Source organism: Myotis yumanensis, unplaced genomic scaffold, assembly GCF_028538775.1.
Source record: "Myotis yumanensis isolate MYYU_CA2020_CCGP unplaced genomic scaffold, mMyoYum1.0.hap1 SCAF_2, whole genome shotgun sequence".
Taxonomy (NCBI): Eukaryota; Metazoa; Chordata; class Mammalia; order Chiroptera; family Vespertilionidae; genus Myotis; species Myotis yumanensis.
In genome coordinates, this window is record NW_027223753.1 from 106,778,553 (window position 1) to 106,793,393 (window position 14,841).

The 14,841-nt window shown below is 42.3% G+C and overlaps 1 protein-coding gene across 3 annotated transcripts in view; it reads right to left on the minus strand.

Moving 5' to 3' along the window:
* The window catches only part of PLOD2 (procollagen-lysine,2-oxoglutarate 5-dioxygenase 2), a 289,789-nt gene that overhangs the window by 211,224 nt on the left and 63,724 nt on the right, over window positions 1–14,841 (minus strand). The gene's annotated exons all lie outside the window — the stretch shown is intronic.

Genomic DNA, 14,841 nt, shown 5'->3' on the forward strand with positions numbered 1-14,841 from the left:
AGCTTTCCTTCATCTTATTTTATAGGAACTAGTTATCTCCTGGCTGGGGAAGAATTCATGGAGAGGACAGAGATTTTGTATTGATACTGTGTTAATCCATTCAAAGTGCTATAACAAAATACCACAGACCAGGTAGCTTATAAAAAAAACAGAAATTTCTCACAGTTCTGGAGACTGGCACCAGCATGTTCGGGTGAGAGCATTCTCCCTGGCCACAGCCAGTGCCTTCGCTGTGTCCTCCGTGGTAGAAGGGCTGCAGTCTCTTTGGAACCTCTTTAATAAGACCACTACCCCAATTTGTGAGGACTCTATCCTCATGACTTATGCAAAGGTCCCACATTTAATACTAACACCCATAAGGATTAGGATTTCAAATACTAGTATGAATTTGTGGAATGGGGAAGAAAATATTCGGACCATAGCAAATACGAAGTACAAGTAAAAGAATGTAGAATGAATGGACTTGTCTTGGAGAAGCAGTTTACTATCTTTACAAATATTAATACAAAGAACATAGGACCATTTTCCAGGATTTATGAACTGGAGAGAACACTTAATCCCTTCAAAAGTTATGAAATCTGTATCTCCAATGTAGTTTTAATGTCAAGGGAAAAGGGATCTGCCCCTTTCAAACAGGGCAGATTTACTGTTTTTTATATATATATATTTGTATTGATTTCAGAGAGGAAGGGAGAGGGAGAGATAGAAACATCAATGATGAGAATGAGAGAGAATCATTGATCAGCTGCTTCCTGTATGCACCCTACTAAGGATCGAGGGTGCAACCCAGGCATGTGTCCTGACCAGGAATCAAACCATGACCTCCTGGTTCATAGGTTGACACTCAACCACTGAGCAACACAAGCTGGGGGAGCAGACTTTAATTTGTTGAATTCCAAGGGTTCAAAGATTGCAGCAACCTCCAACATAGAAAGATGTTCCAATAATGAGAACATCCTTTGAGTGGGACTATGTAATTCATCTGCTGGCCAAATGATTTAGCAGAGACTATGAATTGCCTGCCAGAAGTCTGGTAGTTTATTCAACTTTGATCTCTTCCTGTTTATTCCATGTTTTACATCGGCACTAAAAATATTTCCCACACTCATAAGCAAAGAGCTTCATTAGTAAATTTAACAACCAGAACAAAACAGCAGGGGCTGAGATAATATATTACTGCTCGTTTGCCTACAAATGAAGAATTGCCCTAGGGCATAGGCCACCTTGAGATGAACTTGTGGTTAGCTTTAAGAGAAAGTTGTAAGGGTAAGGTGCCTAACAAGATGGCTTTTCCTTCTCCATAATGGAAAAAGAAAAATATTTTTTTTATTTTTTATTTTTTTAATATATCTTTATTGATTTCAGAGAGGAAGGGAGAGGGAAAGAGAGATAGAAATATTAATGATGAGAGAGAATCATTGATTGGCTGTCTCCTGCACGTCCCCCACTGGAGATCAAGCCCACAACCCAGGCATGTGCCCTTGACCAGAATCGAACCTGGGACCCTTAAGTCCACAGGCTGACGCTCTATCCACTGAGCCAAACCAGTTAGGGCAAGAAAAATATTTTTAAAGAAGTCTTCCTAATCAAATGAAATGAAAATAAATGAATTTGGAATATAAAGTTAAAAGAAACATAGTCAATCACAAAATAAAAGGAAATGTATTCATTATAAAAATAATGTGTTCTGGTGGTACAATAAATAGATAGAGCAATTTGCTGTAACTTAGGAGGTTGTAGTGTTAAAGTGTGTTGAATCCATAGTAGATTTATTACAACCCTGTGCTATTTCCCTACACTTCTCTCAGATCACTTACTTTATACCTCTTACCAGTATCCAAACAAAACTCATTATTTTATATGAGACTAGAGGCCCAGTGCACGAATTCATGCACCAGTGGGGTCTCTCGGCCTGGCCTGTGCCCTCTTGCAATCTGGGACCCCACCAGTGATCAGGGCCGGGGAGGGACTGAAGGAGGCTTCCAGGGCATGTCCGGCCATTCTCGCCCAGTCCCAATTGGCCGGACCCCAGCAGCAAGCTAACCTACCAGTTGGAGCATCTGCCCCCTGGTGCTCAGTGTGCATCATAGCTACCGGTCGAACGGCTGAACAGTTGCTTAGGCTTTTATATATATAGACTAGAGGCCCAGTGCACAAAATTCATGTGGTGCGGTCCCTAGGTCTGGCTGGCGATCAAAGTGCAAGTGTCTGGCGTGCAAGGGCAGGTGCCAGCTGACCTCTGAGCCCTGGGCAGCACCTGGGTCTCTGGACCCCTGCATGCCCCCCTCTACCTGAGTCATGGTGCCCGAGTCCCCCTGCAGAGATGCAGTGAGCACAGCCGGATGCTGCAGGCCAGGGAGCAGCATGGGCCTCTGGGCCATCCAGCAGCACTGCACAGAAGCCAGGCAGGCAGTGTGTTCTCTCCCGGCCAGCCTCGCAGACCAGTTCCTGAGTGAACCCATGGGGGGCCGGACCGGCCCCTGTGGTCCCAGCGGGTGTGGACTGGATCACCCAGAAGAGGCTGTGCTGGTACGGGCAGGCTCCTTGATTCTCTCAGCATGTAAGCCCTGGTGTCCTGGGGGAGGGTAGCAGGGGGAGTGAGAGCGAGCTTGGCAGACACCCCACATTCTCACTGCACCTCCATCCTGTCACCCCCACCCCCAGGTAGCCAGCAAGAGGTCGCAGCCCCAGACCCAGGTGCCGCAGGAAGTTGGTCGCCACCACCCACCCCCAGGTCCCCATCCCAGCCCAGGGCCCAGACCTGATCGGGCGATCAGGGCCTGCCGGCTGCGGGTCACCATCTGCGGGGTGATCGATCAGGTCTGGGCCCCTGCCCGGCTCCCTCGGTGCCTGGGAACTGGGTGGTGGCCCTGCCCCCAGCCACCACTGCTAGTTGCTGTCTGCAGGGCGATTGGCAAGGTGATCAGGCCCCCAGCTCACACGCGTGTTGGCCTGGCACCGCCTGCTCACCTGCTCCACCATCCCGCTACGGCCCGCTGCCTCCACTGCTGCCCACTGCCGGCACCACATTGACAATGCCCGCCATGTTCCGCGCCACCTCCTGGTGGTCAGCGTACATCAGAGAGCAATCTAACTCCCGGTTGAACAATTTGCACAATAGGTCCTTATGATATAGGATAGTTTAAATGGGCACTTAATTGATGTGCATAATTTCAAAGTTCATAATTTAGTATCCTAATTAAATGTAATGTTATATAGGTGTCCCCCCCCCCAAAAAAAAGAAAAAAAACACGAAAGCAGTCCTGATAAAGTGTGATACAGCTGAAATGGAAATAAGAAAGGAGAAAGTCATAACTTTCATTCATCATCATTCAGCTGTGGCCGGTGTGGCTCAGATGGTTGAAGCATCATCCCATACACCAAAAGTTTACGGGTTTGATTCCCAGGCAGGGCATATACATAAGTTGCAGGTTCCATCCCCAGTTAGGGCACTTATTGGGGGGCAACTGAGTGATCAGTTTCTCTCTCACATCGATGTTTCCTTTCTTTCTCTTTCCTATCTTCTCTCCCCTCCTCTCTCTCTAAAATCAGTAAAAACATCCTCTGATGAGGATTTTTTTTAAAGGACCTTTTCTGTTCTATGCACCTTGTATAGAATTAGTACATTTAATCTGAACAGTAGCCTGTTCTCACTGTCTTGAAAGTTTTATGGCATCTACCTTGGCAACTCAGAATCCTCCCCCAAACTTGCTAGTTCTTCACATTGTTCAACAAGCTGAAGTTTCAATATAAGAAATTACTTGAAAAGTAAATCAGTATATTAGGTATTTTAGGGACATATCTACAATTAAAGATATCTCCTATAGAATTACAAGACTCCAAAAACTGGAGCTTTATTATTTGTTTTAGAATGTAAACATCCTAGTATTATTTGTTTTGGATTGTAAACATTCTAGTATTTACTGTGCCAAACCAGAGATTTTAAAATATCTATATATATAAAAGGCTAATATGCTAAGTGTCTTACTGTTCATTCCACCAGTCGCCATGAAGTGCACTGACCACTAGGGGGAAGATGCTCCGACCAGTAGGTTAGCTTGTTGTTTGGGTCCAGCCGATCAGGACTGGGCAAGATGGGCCAGACATGCCCTGGAGCCCTCCTGCTGTCCCTCCCAGGCTGGCCAACCTCCTGCAGTGCCTCCCTGATCAGGACGGGTTAAGACGATCCTGATTGGCCACAATCGGGACTGAGCGAGATAGGCCAGACATGTCCTGGAGCCCTCCCTCTGTCCCTCCTCAGCCCTGATCATGCACTGGTGGGGTCCTGTGGGAAATGGTTTATTGCCTTCACTATCTGATAAGCGTAGACAGAGAACCCCCCCGAAGGCTGGGTGCCTTTGAAGCCCTAGCAAAGGTCAGAGTTAGGCGCCACCTCTGTTTGTCTAGATAGTAGTAGCTGAAACTACTCTCCCATTTATTATTATGTAAATCCTTGCTGGTGGGCTAGTCTGTCTGTTGCCAGGGGTCACCTGCCTAAGGGCTATGCTATGGGTGCATCCCAGATGAATAAAAGCTTGGTGAGGCCTGAGCACTGAAGGAAGTCCTTCCCCTTGAGTTGGACTTACTCGCCTGGCCCCCCAGTATTTCCAAATTATCTCTTGTCTTTTCATATTCATTTGTGTGTGGCTCTGCTTCCAGTTCCTGAACCCTGACCCACACAGGACGTGGGAAGGAAACACCCAACATCTGGTGCCCGACGGGAAAACTGGAAGTAGTTTTCGCTAGAGCGAAAAAAGGAAGTTTCACTGAAAAAGGTGAGGAAGAAAGAATTCACCGAGAAAAGGTGTGGAAAATTCACCGAGAAAAGGTGTGGAAAAATTCACCGAAAAAAGGCGGGGGAAATTCACCGCAGGCAATGCCCAGGATCAACTTCAGAAGTCGCGAGCTGTAAGTAGGCTGGGAACGTCTTCTTTCGCCAGGCTTATGGGGCAGGATTCGGTTTTTAAAAAGTAAGAAATTTTATTATACACTATTGATTTGCATGCTTAAGGAGTTAAAATTTTAGAAGGTAATCTCTTACAGTTTGTGCATGTTATTATAGAACATAACCCTTGTTTTCTTGAAAAAGGTACAGTTTTTACATGTTATTATAGAACATAACCCTTGTTTTCTTGAAAAAGGTACATTAGATCTTAAAAGTTTGCCAAAAAGTTAATCAGAACTTGAAAAAAATAAAAAGGTCAGCAGCAGGAAAAAATTGCCTCCAAAAATTGTTTCCCCTTGTGGAAAACGGTATTTCATTTGCTAGAGCCTTTAGGAGAGGTCAAGGAGGATAGATCTCCTCCCCTTGCACCCTCCGCTCCTTAAGAGGAGCAGAAAGAAAGAAAAAATGGGAGGAATGGCCTTCATGGCTCCCTCCACCTCCATGTCCTAATCCTGAAATGTTTAATTTGCTATTAATAGAATCACCTGTGGAAAAAGGCCAAATTATAAAGAAATTGGAATATTAAAAGGTACTCTTTTAAATCAGGCTGAAAAAAAAAAAGAGTGCCATGGCCATCTTAATGTGGTTTCTTGTCCAAATTAATATCTTAATTTGTGTTTGGAAACTAAAATCTGTAATAAGAAATGAAATTCCGCGGCTGAATCCGCCTCTGGTGTGGAGAGATCAAAGGTGGCAAGAGAGAGCAGAGCTATAAGCTCTCCCACAATGAGATTACTTAATGTTTTATTTAAAAATTACCGGAGAACATCTTATGACAACCAAACTTTGGCTAACATAACCTTGGGTGTTAGCCATGACTTTAGAAAGCGAAATAGGAAAAAATTTAAAATGTCTTTTTCTATTAAGCATGACTTTGGGAAAAATATGCCATTTTGCTGAAACTTCCCCCAAAGCGGGATGTGGGGGAAGGGAAGAAGGGAACACATGGCGATCCAATATGGACTCCCCCTCCCCAAGCATTCTAATTTAAAGTCCTTCTTGTAATTGAAAAGTTTTACAAAATTTAGAAATGCATCCGGGATTTCTGTGCACATGTAAGGGGAAAAGGCCAGTTTAAAAATGAGTGCGCATAGTTTTGAGCTGAACTTGATCTTTTGCTGTGTACAGAATAAAAACCTGAGACTGTTTTGGCTTTAAAAATGGCGGAGATGAACCTGACAAAGAAATACAGGCTGGTTTCCCAAGGCGATTTAAAGTAGTTCTTTTGAAATTTCCCGCCCTGAGGCAAGTACCACCAGGAAGTTGATAGTCAAGTTTACATGTGAATGGCTGTGGGTTTGCTTCTTAACTTCCCCAGCAGGAAAATTGTGACCATTTTGAAATTTAGCAGCTATGCCAGGCTTATTGGCTGGAAACTTAAAACTTTTAAGTTCAAATCATCTAAAAGTATTGAAATTTATAATACTGAAATGGTGATCTAAGTATGCCTAGTATGAAATCTAGATGATAGAAGTTAATCTATTAATTGAAAATGCCTTATATTTTATTTGAAATGTGTCCTTAAATGTAAAAGCACTGATTTGAAAAATGCTAAGTATTTAATTTGCTACCTAAGATTTAAAGCTCTGAAAGTTTAAAGTGCAAATTGAATCTGGAGAAATTAATTAAATATCTAATGTATAACTTGTTTTTGAAAAAATAAAATGTGTTTTCTCTTAAATAATTAGGAATTCAAAATATGTTACTCATTAGTCTGATTAAAAAGGAGGATTAATTTTAAGATCTCAACTAAATTTTTAATACAAAGACCAGTTTAAATTTAATTGATATTCTTTAAGATAATTATAAAAGGTATAAAGATTTCTGTTTGTCTGCAGTATAATGTTGGCCACCTATCTTTTAGGGATTTTGGTTTGCTCTTCCCTTGTTTATTGTGAGAATAAGGAAATCATCTTTTCTATCAGAGAACAGTTTAGACAGCCACAATATTGAGCTGCATGACTTGGCAGACGCCATGTTGGCCACATGGTTTGCTGCTCCCCTGGGAGCCACCATCTTGAAACAGCAAAGGCCCCTCCCTATGACTTAGCCAATCACAAAAGGAATGTCTGCTCACTGAGGCAGGATGGGGTTTCAGGGGTGGAGTTTTAAGGCGGAGTTTTACTACAGAAATGCAGATGAGGCAGAAAGTATGCTTGCCTTGAGGATTTATTTAATACTATTTTTAAGAAGATATTTTTAATGCTTAATAAATTAGCAATCACGGTCTTAATATAATTTTAGTGGTATGATAGACGAAGGTTTTGAGCAGTTGGCTTTATAAGGGCCGACAATAGAGCTCGTATTTCTTAAAAGGCTTGTAGATAGACATTTTTAAAAGATATCTTAAATTCTCAGTAGAACCACAGTTATATATATATATATATATCATAAACAAATTAAGAGCAATTGATTCCATGGTCAAGACTAGATCCCATTATGTTGAGAACTGTTTTTAAGTGTTGAAAATTTTTAAATTAGATATGTATTTGACAGTTTTTCCTGAGTGCAATATTTCAAAATATAACATGCTTGGTTGCCTAAGGAATTTCTGCCAAATAAAAGAAAAAAATTGATTTGTTAGTAGCAATGTCTTTATTTAAACTAACAAAGGCACCACGCCGCTGCATTTTAAATTAGGCTGGAGGTGGGGCAACGTTCGCACCTCGTATATCAGAATAAAACGTTACTAAATTTACTAATCTTTGTAAGCAATTGAATCCTAGTAAAGTAAAATTCTTCTAAAAAGTTACTGAAGGCTTCACATGATCCCTCTGTATATGCAAATAAGCCGAAAGGGAATGCTGTTTAAAAATATTATTTTAAATTTAATAAAAAGGAGAAATTTTAGTATTTTGAAATATCTTCCACTAATATTTATAGGATAATCTAACGATTTGCTGTTAAAATACCAAATCTGAAAATAAGTACAGTCACCATAAATGTTTAATGACTTTGACTTGAAATACATGGCCTTGTGGCACTATCAGTCAACATCCAAGAAATAACCCTGCAGGTTGCTTCGTGTAAAAGAGAAAGATTTTTCTGTTTTAAGTTGAAGTTCTCCAAGTATAATCCTGCAGGAAGAAGACAAACCAGACAACCAACAGCCCAGAGACCACCTGGGCATGGTAAAGTAAAGTATGGTAACAATTAATTCAGGTAAAAACTAAGTTTCATACTAGTCTTAGAAGGCACATTTTCTCTTTCCCTGGGAAGGACAGCACAGCTATCTCAAAGTCAGAAGCCTCCAGTTAACATGTCAACTCAGTGTTCTGGAGACCCAAAACTGTAATTTGGATAGCATGCTGTCTCTGCTTCTGTAAATTGCTTTTTTTTTTTTTTTTTTTTTTGCTAAGTAGGTTCCTCATTCCAAACCTTGAGACAGCCAGTTTAAAATTAAGTTGTCATGACCTAGAGCAAAGAATATTCTTGCATGGTATTATTCTACAAGTTTTATTCATAATCTTTGATGCTTTACAACAGTATATTGTGCATTTATCCCAAACAAACTTACAAATTAATTCTTTGAATGTTTTAAGGACATTGAAAGGATTTATTCTCTCCTGGGAAGGCACTTAAGCATTCTGTATTGACTTCTCTTGACCTTTTTTTGCCAAGAGGATTCCAATTGTCTACAGCTGTTATCTGAGCTCTCCGTTCAAGCTGAGATCATGAAAAGCTGGTACCATGGATCTGTCTCTTGCCCAATGGCGTAAGCTGGGCCCTCTCTGGAAAAGAAACCTGGGTTCCCTATGATCAATGCCGGGGCCCCGCCAGCAGGCGAGAGGATCCAAAGGCAGTTGCTGGGCATGGAGGCCAGAGGGACATAGGCTACCAAGGAGACAGAACTGATCCTCACATCACCCTACTTGGCCCAGAGATGGCTGGTAGTCAATGATGGGTAAGACTCCACAGGGTGGGGTGACCTAAGACAGGCACAGCCGGGGGCCAGTAGGAGAGAACTTGGGGTTCAACAAAGGTGGGGCACAGATCCTCACCCCCCCCCAATGGTGCAGGGGCTTGAACACTCGCCCCTTCTGAGGAAGGTGTCCTGTCCCCATGGCTGCTTCTTGCTTCCCATACCCAGCCCGGATCAGGAACCAAATAACAGAAGAGACTTGGTCCAGCTGAAAATGGTACCCAGAAAAACGAAGGCTTAGTTTAACAGATTCTAAATTTAAATCTAGCCTAACAAACAGGAATGCTTAAGCCTCCTCAAGGATGTAAAGTGATCCTTTCAATTAATATTTACAGTGTAAATTAAGATTATTGTTAGAATATTAAATTTGACAGTAAAATAGTTGTCAAGTTTTCAAATGAATTAAATTTGGCTAACTTGAAATAAGTAATTATTCAAATAGTATTAACCAAAATTTTCATTTCATGGTAAAATTGCTTAACATGCAATGAACCTAAAGCAGTCATATTTTTGTGCAAAAAATTAACATTTAAAGTAATCTAAACTGCATTAAAAATTTTCCAAAAGCCTCCTAATAATTAAATAAAAAAGGGGGTATAGTGGAAGAATACAATGTAAGGAAAAATATCCTGTAACTAATTACATCTAGAAAAAAATTTTTTTTTTCATTTGTAATGCTAACAGCAAGACACCCATGAAAAACATATGTGATGTCAAAATAAGCCAAAGGAAAATCATTTGGGCTAATATAAAAAGGATCCCCCAAGAAAAATTTCCTTTATTAACCTTTGGTCGAGAATACGTTTGTATAGTTTCAGAGAACAGCTCCAAGACCATGTGGATTCCTGCAGCAACGGAACCCAGAGAGAAACTGACCAGATTTGCTCCAGCCACAAAGACAGGAGAGACATTTCACAGATGGAGATGGTGAAGACGCCTTGCTATGCTGGCAGTCAGCAGCTGTGCATCGCTGCAGGGTGCCCAGGACCAAACCAGAGAGGACCGGACCTGCATTTGTCCACCATCCAAAGCCAGCATTTCATTGCTGGCATGTACACATGAACTGTCTGACATTAAAACTTGGACTCAGAACTGTTGGACATTGAAATTGGGACTTGTTCTTATATGTTTATTTCTGGTCTGCAGATACAAGCCATCTTAAGGAAAAAATAAGGGGGAGATGTGGGAAACTGTTTATTGCCTTCACTATCTGATAAGCGTAGACAGAGAACCCCCCGAAGGCTGGGTGCCTTTGAAGCCCTAGCAAAGGTCAGAGTTAGGCGCCACCTCTGTTTGTCCAGACAGTGGTAGCTGAAACTACTCTCCCATTTATTATTATGTAAATCCTTGCTGGTGGGCTAGTCTGTCTGTTGCCAGGGGTCACCTGCCTAAGGGCTATGCTATGGGTGCATCCCAGATGAATAAAAGCTTGGTGAGGCCTGAGCACTGAAGGAAGTCCTTCCCCTTGAGTTGGACTTACTCGCCTGGCCCCCCAGTATTTCCAAATTATCTCTTGTCTTTTCATATTCATTTGTGTGCGGCTCTGCTTCCAGTTCCTGAACCCTGACCCACGCGGGACGTGGGAAGGAAACACCCAACAGGGTCCCTCAGCCTGGCCTGCGCCCTCTCACAATCCGGGACCCCTTGGGGGATGTCAGAGAGCCAGTTTCGGCCCAATCCCTGCAGGCCAGGCCGAGGGACCCCACCAGTGCACAATTTCGTGCACCAGGCCTCTAGTATATTTATATATACTAGTACAAAGGACTGATTTTTTCTTAGCCAGCCACTTTTTTGTAACTCAATTTTTTGGATAAGGAGATAATATATAAAGTGATATTTTTCCCCAGCACTTTCTCCCAGACATCTAGCTGACTTTCCTTCAGGACATAACAATGACATTGCTCTTACAATGCTTCAAGACACATAATACATATACAAGCAAATACTTTATATTCTATACCCATTTTGCATCTTTTTAAAATTTACATATCTTTGAGATATTTTCAAATGAAACCTGGCTGTAGAGTATTCCATCATATGAATGAACCATAACTTAACTAACCACTGTGCTAATGACAGACATTTACATTGTTTCTAATCCAATGTTGTACTTTAAAAGAAAAAAAAAAACTGGCCTTAGCCAGTTTGACTCAGTGGATAGAGTGTCAGTCTGAGGGCCAAAGGGTCCCAAGTTCAATTCTGGTCAAGGGCACATATCTCAATTGCAGGGTCCTCCCCAGCTGGGGCCCTGGTCAGGGTGCATGCCATGAGGCAACTAATCGATGTGCTTCTCTCACATCGATATTTCTCTCTGTCTTTCCCTCTCTCTTCCATTCTCTCTAAGAAATCAATGGGAAAATATCCTCGGGTGAGGATAAATAAATAAATTGCAACTGATAATGATGTATAAGTAATTTCTTACATGTAAGACTGCATGTGTAGAATAACTTCCAAGTATTAGTTCTGGGTCAAACATTTTCCTCCATTTACAATTCATCTATTGACTCTGTTTTGACTATGATTTTTGCCAGGCAGAATTCCTTTTCTGTTGACATTGTTTTAATAGCCTTGTGTTTCTCAGTCATTTTCTAGGTTTTGTGTTATACTTTAGAAAGGTCTTCTACATGAAGAGGTCAATGGGGGGAAAAGGAGGTCCTATGTAATACTTCCAACAATAAAGATAAAAAAAAAGAACTATATCCTAGGTATGCCAGTGAATATACACACTTAGGTATCTCTAATTCTAGACAACAGCCCAGTGAAGAGGTTAAACAATGAAAGATGAAATCATGAGAGATGGGCATTGGTCAGTGTTTCTCAGTGGTTATAGCATTGGCCCATGGACTGAAGGGTCGAGGGTTCGATTGCAATCAAGGTCACTTACCTAGGTGTGGGAGGTAACCAATCGATGTGTATATCTCTTTCTCTCTCCCCCTCCTCCCTCCCTTCCATTCTCTCTAAAAATCAATGGAAGAAATATTTGGGGGTAAGGATTAATAACAAAAAAGTGTAGATGGGATAGTGCCAAAGAAAGCAAAGTTTAGCTGGGCCTCAAAGATGGGCTAAGATTTAGCTAGTCAGAAATAAGTGAAATAATAGTGTCTCCAGTAACCAGAATGATAGGAAATAGTTAACTGCAAATCATCATTTAGAAGTGAGAGAGCACAGATGGAAGCTGAGATGGGACAGACGATGGAGGCCAAGGCTAAGAGCACTGGGCTCTGTAAGAAGGAACTCTGTAAGTACAGTTTGGGGCAAAAGTAGATTTACAGTTTTGAGCATGTGAAACACAGACTTTATTCTTTTATTGTTATTTATTGTATTCTTTTCCGTATAAACAAAACAAAATAATAGTATTATTTTCCATGTAAACCTATTTTTGCCCCACCCTGTATTTGCACAGCAGTTATGAGCACAAACTCTGGAGACAGGCTGTCTGGGTTCAACTCTAGGCCCTGACATTTATAGTTCATTTAATTTTGGACAACATAACATAACTAAGTATAAAATTGGAATAGCTGTAGTACTTGGATTAAATAAATTAATTGTATCTATGTAGGGGAACTCAGAGATGCAATATGCCTCCAGTAGCAAAGGAATCTTGGGAAATGTTGGACTCAACTCTCTGTAGCCTCAGGTTTGGCTGACTACCCAGAAAACTAGAACGCCACCCAAAGATAAACATCATGCCCCTATGAAGGAGCTTAATAAATGTGTCGAGTATGATAACTGCTGATGTTATCTGTTAGCTTAGGAATACACTATTCTTTCTGGTGGCCTATGTGACTACCCACCATATAGTTTTACTATTAACCCCCTATAAGAAGGAGACCCTGTCCTGGAAAGGGGTGGATTTCTTCCCAGCTGGCCACCGGTGGGAACAGTTGCTTTTTCCATATGTAAGTTTCTCCTATTAAAGCCAGAATTTTAATAAGACTACCTGCCAGTTTTTTGGAATTGTTGCTGAATTTAGACTTTTGGGGCGTCCCCCCAACAATCTACATAGTAGACACTTATTATTACTACTGATAATAGTATTTTAACACTATTATGTTATCCTTTACTCAAAATTTTCTAATAGCTTCATATTATTTTTGGAGTAAAAGCCAAAATATTTACAATGGCCTGCTAGGCTCTTCACAATCTACTCCCTCTGACTTGTGAACTCGCCTCATTTTCTGTCTTGCTTAGTCTCTTCTGGCCATTCTGGGGCCTGTAGTGTCCCTCCTCTCTCCCTCACCACATGTGAACCGGACTCAGGAAGATTTTTATATTTATCACTAGAGGCCCAGTGCACAAAATTCGTGCACAGGGGTGGGGTGTCCCCTCAGCCCAGCCTGCACACTCTCCCATCCAGGACCCCTCACGGGATGTCCAACTGCCAGTTTAGGGCCGATCTGGGCTTAAACTGGCAGTCGGACATCCCTCTCACAATCCTGGACTGCTGGCTCCTAATCGCTTACCTTCCTGCCTGCCTGGTTGCCCCTAACTGCCTCCCCTTACCAGCCTGATTGCCCCTCACTGCCTCTGCATGCCAGCCTGATCACCCCTAACTGCCCCCCCCCCCACTGAATAGTTGCCCCTCACTGCCCCTGCTGGCAACCTAATCACCCCCAACTGCACACCCCCACTGGCCTGGTCACCCCTAACTGCCACTCACCCCGGCAGCCTGGTCGTCTCTTACTTCCCCCCCTGCTGGACTGGTTGCCCCCAACTGCTCCCCTCTCCCAGTCTGGTCGCCCCTAACTGCCCCCTCCCCCTGCCAGCCTGGTCACCTCACACAACCTGCTACTCAGTCGTTTGGTCATCCCTCACTAACCCCCCTGCCAGCCTGGTCGCCCCATGCAGCCTGCTGTTCAATCGTTTGGTAGTCCCTCACTAACCCCCCTGCCGACCTGGTCATAGGCAGTCATTTTGTGAGGGTGTGAGGGTTAATTTTCATATTACCTCTTTATTATATAGGATTTCCTCTTACTGGAAAGATTTCCTTCAAACATCTGCATAGCTAGCTCACTTCCTATGCTTCATGGACCCTCCCAGTGAAACTCGGTTATGATATCCCAAACTGCAACACATTCAAGATGCCCTGTGCCCCTCCCCCTTTCTCTTTAGCCATATAGATTTAGCCATATATATTTTGTTTGGTTTTTGTCTACCTATATTAGAATGTAACGAAAAGGTGGTGGGTTAGATTCTTAGTCAGGGCATATATCTAGGTTATAGATTTGATCCCTGGTCCAGGTGCATACGGGTATGGAAGCAAACCATTAGTAATGTTTCTCTCTCTCTCTCCCTCTCCCTCCCTCCCTTCCTCCCTCTTTTTAAAAAAATCAATGAAAATATATCCTTGGGTGAGAATTTTTTTAAAAAAGTGTTACTATGACATTCTAAATGGTAAGAAATCTAAATGCTATATGCCCTATCTTGTAGGGATGTAGTCCCTATAACTATCTAACCAAATTTTAGTTTTGGTTTGTTTTGGTTTGTGTGGTGTTTTATTGCTGTTGTTGTTAACCCTCACCCAAGGAGATTTTTTCCATTGCTTTTCAGAGAGAGTGGAAAGGAGGGAGGAAGGGGAGAGAGACAGAGGAGAGAGAGAGAGAAACAGAAATGTGAAAGAGACACATTGATTGGATGCCTCCCACATGCACCCCCACTTGGGTCTTGGGATCAAACCTGCAGCCCAGGTATGTGCTTTTGACTGGGAATTGAACCTGAGTTTTGAGAGCCAATGCTCTATCCACTGGGCCACACCAGCCAGGGCCCTAAATGTAGTTTAAGTATTTTATCATAATACCTAAAACAGGATAGTGACTGAACTCATCCTAAAATATCTACACTAATAAAAGAGAAACATGGTAATTAGCGTACAACCGCTACCCTTTTCATTGGCTAATCAGTGAGTATATGCGAATTAACAGTCACCCAAGATGGCGGCCGGCAGCCAGGTACTGAAGCAAGCATGAGGCTTGCT